Source organism: Trachemys scripta, chromosome 14 (genome assembly GCF_013100865.1).
Source record: "Trachemys scripta elegans isolate TJP31775 chromosome 14, CAS_Tse_1.0, whole genome shotgun sequence".
In the NCBI taxonomy this organism is placed as follows: Eukaryota; Metazoa; Chordata; order Testudines; family Emydidae; genus Trachemys; species Trachemys scripta.
The window spans coordinates 12,865,599-12,872,557 of NC_048311.1; the positions used below are offsets into that span (position 1 = coordinate 12,865,599).

Genomic DNA, 6,959 nt, shown 5'->3' on the forward strand with positions numbered 1-6,959 from the left:
CGGTGGCGGGGGCTTTTCGGGGGCGGGGGCAGGTCACACAGTCAAGGAGCAGTGTTAGGTGCACATCAGGCATACCAGTGCAGCCACCTCGTTGCACCCACACAACTGCACTGTGAATCTTCTGTACATTTCTGCCTCCAGCTACCTGGTGCCTGTTAAACCTAGTAGCACGTGTACCCCCCATCAGGCCCAGCTCCAAGGTTTTGGCCACCCCAAGCAGCCAAAAAAAAAAAAAATCACGATCGCGATCTGCGGCGGCAATTCGGCGGCAGGTCCTTCGCTCTGAGCGGGAGTGAGGGATCGTCCGCCGAATAGCTGGACGTGCCGCCCCTCTCCGGAGCAGCCGCCCCAAGCACCTGCTTGCCAGGCTGGTGCCTGGAGCAGGCCCTGTCGCCTATAGACACCACGTGCCAAGGGGAGGGGGGCAGCTTACCAACTGGCACCTGCAGCCTACTTTCCTTCTTTACTGTCATGAAACACGGAGGGGCAGGTGGCCTAGGGCCTGCTGTTAGGCTGTCACATTTTTCTGTCCCAGATCTGGGCTGCCTGACACAGGACTCGCTAATAAACCCCAGCTAGCTGTGTTCAGCATAAGATCCCTTAAGGCTCTGCCAGGTATGGCTGAAGTGCCTTTAAATCAGGTATTTTTACACACAGCGCCATCTACTGGCCAAATAGTGCAATATAGTTTAACAATCCTTGTTGCTTTACTCAGTCAGCTTCCTTGGTTGTAGCAATGGTGAAAGGGCTAGACTGGACAACCCCACTGGGCACTGTGTCATCTAGCCAGGGCTGTCCTTAGGCATATGCAGCAGCATATGAGGCTGCGTAGGGCACCTTAAAATTTGGGACACCCCTCGGTCTTAGTGTACACCCCCGCGCCTCTTCGTATCCCTGTTCTTACTCTTCCTGCAGGTTCCCACAGCTGGCTGCTGCAGCCTGGTGACTTACTCCCAAAGGGATCTAGTAACTTAAAAGTGAAAAAGCCTTCCAGCCTGCTAGACCTATTAGCACAACATTGAAACTGTTAAAGAACCCTTCAAGTGGTAATGAAGCCATTTAACAGGCATTTGCCAACTCCTAGGTATATACTGTCAGTTTCTGAACTTACTGACAAAAACAGTTGTGCATTTCTGTAATATTTACCCAGAACATGTTAGTCTACAGGACCTTAGTTTAACATTTGCTTTAAAAATATTTCATTAGTGAGTTGGTGAAGATTATAAAATCACATCTCTAAAAAATCCTTGCATAGATTTTTAGATGCACAACCATCTATAGCCTTAAATTCTTGGATCTTCAGTCATATAGTTCTTTAAATAAGATTACATAGTAGCCATATAAATTTTAAAGCAACAATTAAATGGATACATTTGTTCCACAAACCCTAGTGCCAAGAGGCAGGTGAAAGGTGGCCTTTTACACAGAAGGATCAGTGAGTTTGTTAGGAGTGTTTCCATTACATTAAAAAATAATGAAGTGGAAACAGCTTTATTAAAGAAATAAACATGCCCTGGCAATGTTTGCAACACAAACACCTGCTGCTTCATGCAAGTACACTGTGCAAAGCCACCCACTCCCGTCTGTGGCTGGCCAGAAGGTTGTGTCATTTCAGATTGGGGAGGGGGCAACTTTAACCGTCATTCCTGGGTCTACTTAGGCACTTGAAAGCTCTAGTTTTTTGGCAGATAACTTAGCAATTAGCTGACAGGAGCCCTGTATCTATCCCAGCTCTGGGAAAAGAGAGGGGTCTAGTGGGAAACAGCAGAGAACAGATACATCTGGGTTCTATATAAGAACTAGATAAGTTCATGGAGGATAGGTCCAGCAATGGCTATTAGCAAGGGTGGGCAAGGATCCAACACCATGTTCTGCATGTCCCTTGCCTCTGTTTGCCAGAAGCTGGGAGTGGGCAACAGGGCAACTTAATGATTACCTGTTCTGTTCATTCCCCCTGGGGCACCTGGCATTGGCCACTGTTGGAAGACAAAAAGAACAGGAGTACTTGTGGCACCTTAGAGACTAACAAATTTATTAGAGCATAAGCTTTCGTGGACTACAGCCCACTTCTTCGGATACATACAGAGTGGAATAAATATTGAGGAGATATTGAGGGCTGTAGTCCACGAAAGCTTATGCTCTAATAAATTTGTTAGTCTCTAAGGTGCCACAAGTACTCCTGTTCTTTTTGCGGATACAGACTAACACGGCTGCTACTCTGAAACCTGTTGGAAGACAGGATACTGGGCTATATGGACCATTGGTCTTATCTAATATGGCCATTCTGATGTTCTTATCTAGAACCCAGATGTATCTGCTCTGCTGTTTCCCACTAGACCCCTCTCTCTTCCCAAAGCTGGGATAGAACCCAGGAGTCTCTCTCTCCACAGAGTTAGTAATAAAGTAAGAATCTACATTAAGATTTTTAAACCTAACCAGTGTCCCTTAACTGACTTGCCACAAGATGTCAGAACATGTTCTTAGAGTTGAGTGGGTCTAATATTTTTTTTTTTTCTTTTATAAAGGAATTAGATACAGGGCTCCTGTCAGCTAATTGCTAAGTTATCTGCCAAAAAACTAGAGCTTTCAAGTGCCTAAGTAGCCCTAGGAATGACTGTTAAAGTTGCCTCCCCCGCCCCCCCACATCTGAAATGACACAACCTTCCGGTCAGCCACAGATGGGAGTGGGTGGTACTTGCATGAAGCAGCAGGTGTTTGTGTTGCAAACATTGCCAGGGCATGTTTATTTCTTTAATAAAGCTGTTTCCACTTCATTATTTTTTAATGTAATGGAAACACTCCTAACAAACTCACTGATCCTTCTGTGTAAAAGGCCACCTTTCACCTGCCTCTTGGTGCTAGGGTTTGTGGAACAAATGTATCCATTTAATTGTTGCCTTAAAATTTATATGGCTCCTATGTAATCTTCAAAAACTATTTTACATTAGATTGTAAGCACTTGTGGGAAGAGACTGTCACTTCTTAGGTGTTTGTACAGCATCCTTGCCCAGGGGAGTCCTGATGCTATTTAGGGCTTCGGAATGCTATTATGATAATATAGAGAAAACCTTCTTTTGTTCCTTTATAAAGGGGCAAATATAGGAAGAAGCAAAGAAACAGGTAGAGGCAAAGAAACGAGCAGTTGTTCAATATTTATGTAAATTTTCGGGCTGTGTCCTTCAGAGAGTTAAGAACCCCTAGTGTCTGACTGACTTACTGCTCTGAGTGGGAAAATGAATGTTCCAAGGTCTTGGAGGAAGTTCTGAATCCAGCGTTCATAGAGCTGTGAAATAGGCCTTTATCCTTGAAAGAATCAAGCTGTATTCTCCATATAAACAGTTACATCCAACTAAAGAACTCCTGAAATCCTCTAGTCATTACAGTGGCTTGGTCAGAGTCAGTGAAATAGATTTTACCAGTTAAGACATCTAGTATTTTATAATGAATATATTTCATTTATTTTTCAAGTGCTTTTAGACTGGCCCCAAATGCCAGGTTAATAAAAGATCCAGGAAGGGACCTGCTCAGATAGCACCTAAACTCCTGGGGCTAAATTCATATCTGGTGTTACGCCACCAAAGTCAATAGAAATGGGGTTTGCCCTGGTAACACAAAAGTGACCATTTTTCTTCATTCCTATTTCAGCAGTGGACCACCTACACTCTGGCCAGAGGTGAAAGTGGGCCGGTACGGGCCAATACAGCATACTGGTAAGAAGTGGCCACCGGGACGGGCCCGTACACAGCCGACGTTAAAGCGCTGCTGCGGCAGCACTTTAATGTCGCTGCCCCTTTTGCCCCCTGCCCTCCTAGGGCTGCCGAGAGAGGGCAGCAAAAGGGGCAGCTGCCCCGGGGCCCAGTGATTTAAAAGGGCTTGGGGTTCCTGGCCGCAGCTACTGCAGCAGCGGCCGGAGCCCAGGCCCTTTAAATCGCTGCCGGAGCCTGGGCAGCGCAAGCTGGGCAGCACAGAAGAGCTGGCTCGGGCAGGCTGACCCCCAGCCCAGCCCGAAGCCCCGTCCCTTCTGCCTGTGGCCCCACCTCTTCTGCCAGAGGCCCTACCCCTTCTGGGGGGCCTAGAGCCGGGCCCCATACCAGTAAGACTTTTATGTTACTTTCTCCCCGGCTCTGGCATAGAATCATAGAAGATTAGGATTGGAAGACACTTCAGGAGGTTATCTAGGCCCAATCCCCTGCTCAAAGCAGGACCAACCCCAACTAAATCATCCAAGTCAGGGCTTCATCAAACTGGGCCTTAGAAACCTCTAAGGATGGAGATTCCACCACCTCCCTAGGTAACCCATTTCAGTGCTTCACCACCCTCCTAGTGAAATAGTTTTTCCTAATAGCCTACCTAGACCTCCCCCACTGCAACATGAGACCATTGCTCCTTGTTCTTTCATCTGCCACCACTGAGAACAGCCTAGCTCTATCCTCTTTGGAACCCCCCTTCAGGTAGTTAAAGGCTGCTATCAAATCCCATCTCACTCTTCTCTTCTGCAAACTAAATAAGCCCAGTTCCCTCAGCCTTTCCTCATAAGTCATGTGCCCTAGCCCCCTAATCATTTTTGTTGCCCTCCTCTGGACTCTTTCCAATTTGTCCACATCCTTTCTGTAGTGGGGGCCCAAACTGGATGCAATACTCCAGATATGGCCTCTCCAGTGCCAAATAGAGGGGAATAATCATTTCTCTCGATCTGCTGGCAATGCTCCTACTAATGCAGCCTAATATACCGCTAGCCTTCTTGGTAACAAGGGCACACTGTTGACTCTCATCCACTGTAATCCCCAGGTCCTTTTCTGCAGAACTGTAGCAGTGCATGGGATTCTTCCATCCTAAGTGGACTCTGCACTTGTCCTTGTTGAACCGCATCAGATTTCTTTTGGCCCAATCCTCCAATTTGTCTAGGTCACTCCTGACCCTATCGCTACCCTCCAGCATATCTACCTCTTCCCTCATCTTAGTGTCATCTGCAAACTTGCTGAGGGCGCAATCCATCATCATCAAGATCATTAATGAAGATGTTGAACAAAACTGGCCCCAGCACCAATCCCTGGGGCATTCTGCTTGATACTGGCTGCTAACTAGACATCGAGCCATTGATCACTACCCATTGAGCCAGCTTTCTATCTACGTTATAGTCCATTCATCCAATCCATTCACCCAAGCAAGACTTTAACTTGCTGGCAAGAATACTGTGGACTTGTGCATGTCCAGCTTTTCTAAATAGTCCTTAACCTGTTCTTTCGCCACTGAGGGCTGTTCACCTCCTCCCCATACTGTGCTGCCCAATGCAGCAGTCTGGGAGCTGACTTTGTCTGTGAAAACTGAGGCAAAAAAAAGCATTGAGTACTTCAGCTTTTTCCACATCTGTTACTAGGTTGCCTCCCCCATTCAGTAAGGGTCTCACACTTCCCCTGACCTTCTTCTTGTTGCTAACATACCTGTAGAAACCCTTCTTGTTACCCTTCACATCCCTTGCTAGCTGCAACTCCAATTGTGCTTTGGCCTTGCTGATTACACCCCTGCATGCTCAAGCAATATTTTTATACTCCTCCCATGTCATCTGTCCAAGTTTCCACTTCTTGTAAGCTTTCTTTTTGTGTTTAAGCTCACCAAAGATTTCTCTGTTAAGCCAAGTTGGTCGCCTGCCATATTTACTATTCTTTCTGCACTTTGGGTGGCTTGTTCCTGAACCCTCAATAAGGCTTCTTTAAAATACAGCCAGCTCTCCTGGACTCCTTTCCCCCTCATATTAGCCTCCCAGGGGATACTTCCCATCAGTTCTCTGAGGGAGTCAAAGTCTGCTTTTCTGAAGTCCAGGGTCCATATTCTGCTGCTCTCCTTTCTTCCTTTTGTCAGGATCCTGAATTTGACAATCTCATGGTCACTGCTGCCCAGGTTGCCACCCGCTTCTACTTCTCCTACCAATTCTTCCCTGTTTGTGAGCAGCAGTTCAAGAGGAGCACAGCCCCTACTTGGTTCCTCCAGCATTTGCACCAGGAAGTTGTCCCCAACACTCTCCAAAAACTTCCTGGATTGTCTGTGCACTGCTGTATTGCTCTCCCAGCAGATGTCCGGGTGATTGAAGTCCCCCATGAGAACCAAGGTCTGTGATCTGGAAACTTCTGTTTGTTGTCCGAAGAAAACCTCGTCTACCTCATCCTCCTGGTCTTGTGGTCTATAGCAGATGCCCACCATGACAGCACCCTTGTTGCTCTCGCCTCTAAACTTAGCCCAAAGACTCTCAACAGGCTTTTTTCCAGTTTCATACTGGAGCTCTGAGCAATCATATTGCTCTCTTACATACAGTGCAACTCCTCCACCTTTTCTCCCCCACCTGTCCTTCCTGAACAGTTTATACCCATCCATGACTGTGCTCTAGTTATGTGAGTTACCCCACCAAGTCTCTGTTATTCCAATCACATCATAGTTCCTTGACTTTGCCAGGACTTCCAATTCTTCCTGCTTGTTTCCCAGGCTTCTTGCGTTTGTTTACAGACACCTAAGATAACTAGCCGATTGCCCTACTTTTTCAGTATGAATCAGGAGGCCTCCCCTGTTGCACCCACCTCCTTGTGTTTCCTCCCGATATCCCACTTCCCCACTTGCCTCAGGGCTTAGGTCTCTATCCCCTGGTGAGCCTAGTTTAAAGCCCTCCTCACTAGGTTAGCAAGCCTGCCTGTGAAGATGCTCTTCCCTCTCTTCGTTAGGTGGATCCCATCTCTTCCTAGCAATCCTTCTTCCTGGAACAACATCCCATGGTCAAAGAATCCAGAGCCCTCTCTCCGACATCACCTGTGCAACCACACATTTACCTCCATAATTCGATGGTCTCTGCCTAGGCCTTTTCCTTCAGCAGGGAGGATGGATGAGAACACAACTTGCACCTCAAACTCCTTTATCCTTCTTCCCAGAGCCACATGGTCTGCAGTAACCCGCTCAAGGGCATTCTTGGCAGT

General features: G+C 47.1%; 1 protein-coding gene across 1 annotated transcript in view; it reads right to left on the bottom strand.

The window, feature by feature from the left end:
* Window positions 1-568, bottom strand: part of STX8 (syntaxin 8) — a 161,464-nt gene extending 160,896 nt beyond the window's left edge. The window contains exon 1 of the mRNA XM_034789683.1: window positions 434-568. The gene's annotated coding sequence lies outside the window, so the exon portion shown is untranslated. The remainder of the gene's footprint in view (window positions 1-433) is intronic.
* Between the last annotated feature and the right edge of the window lie 6,391 nt (window positions 569-6,959).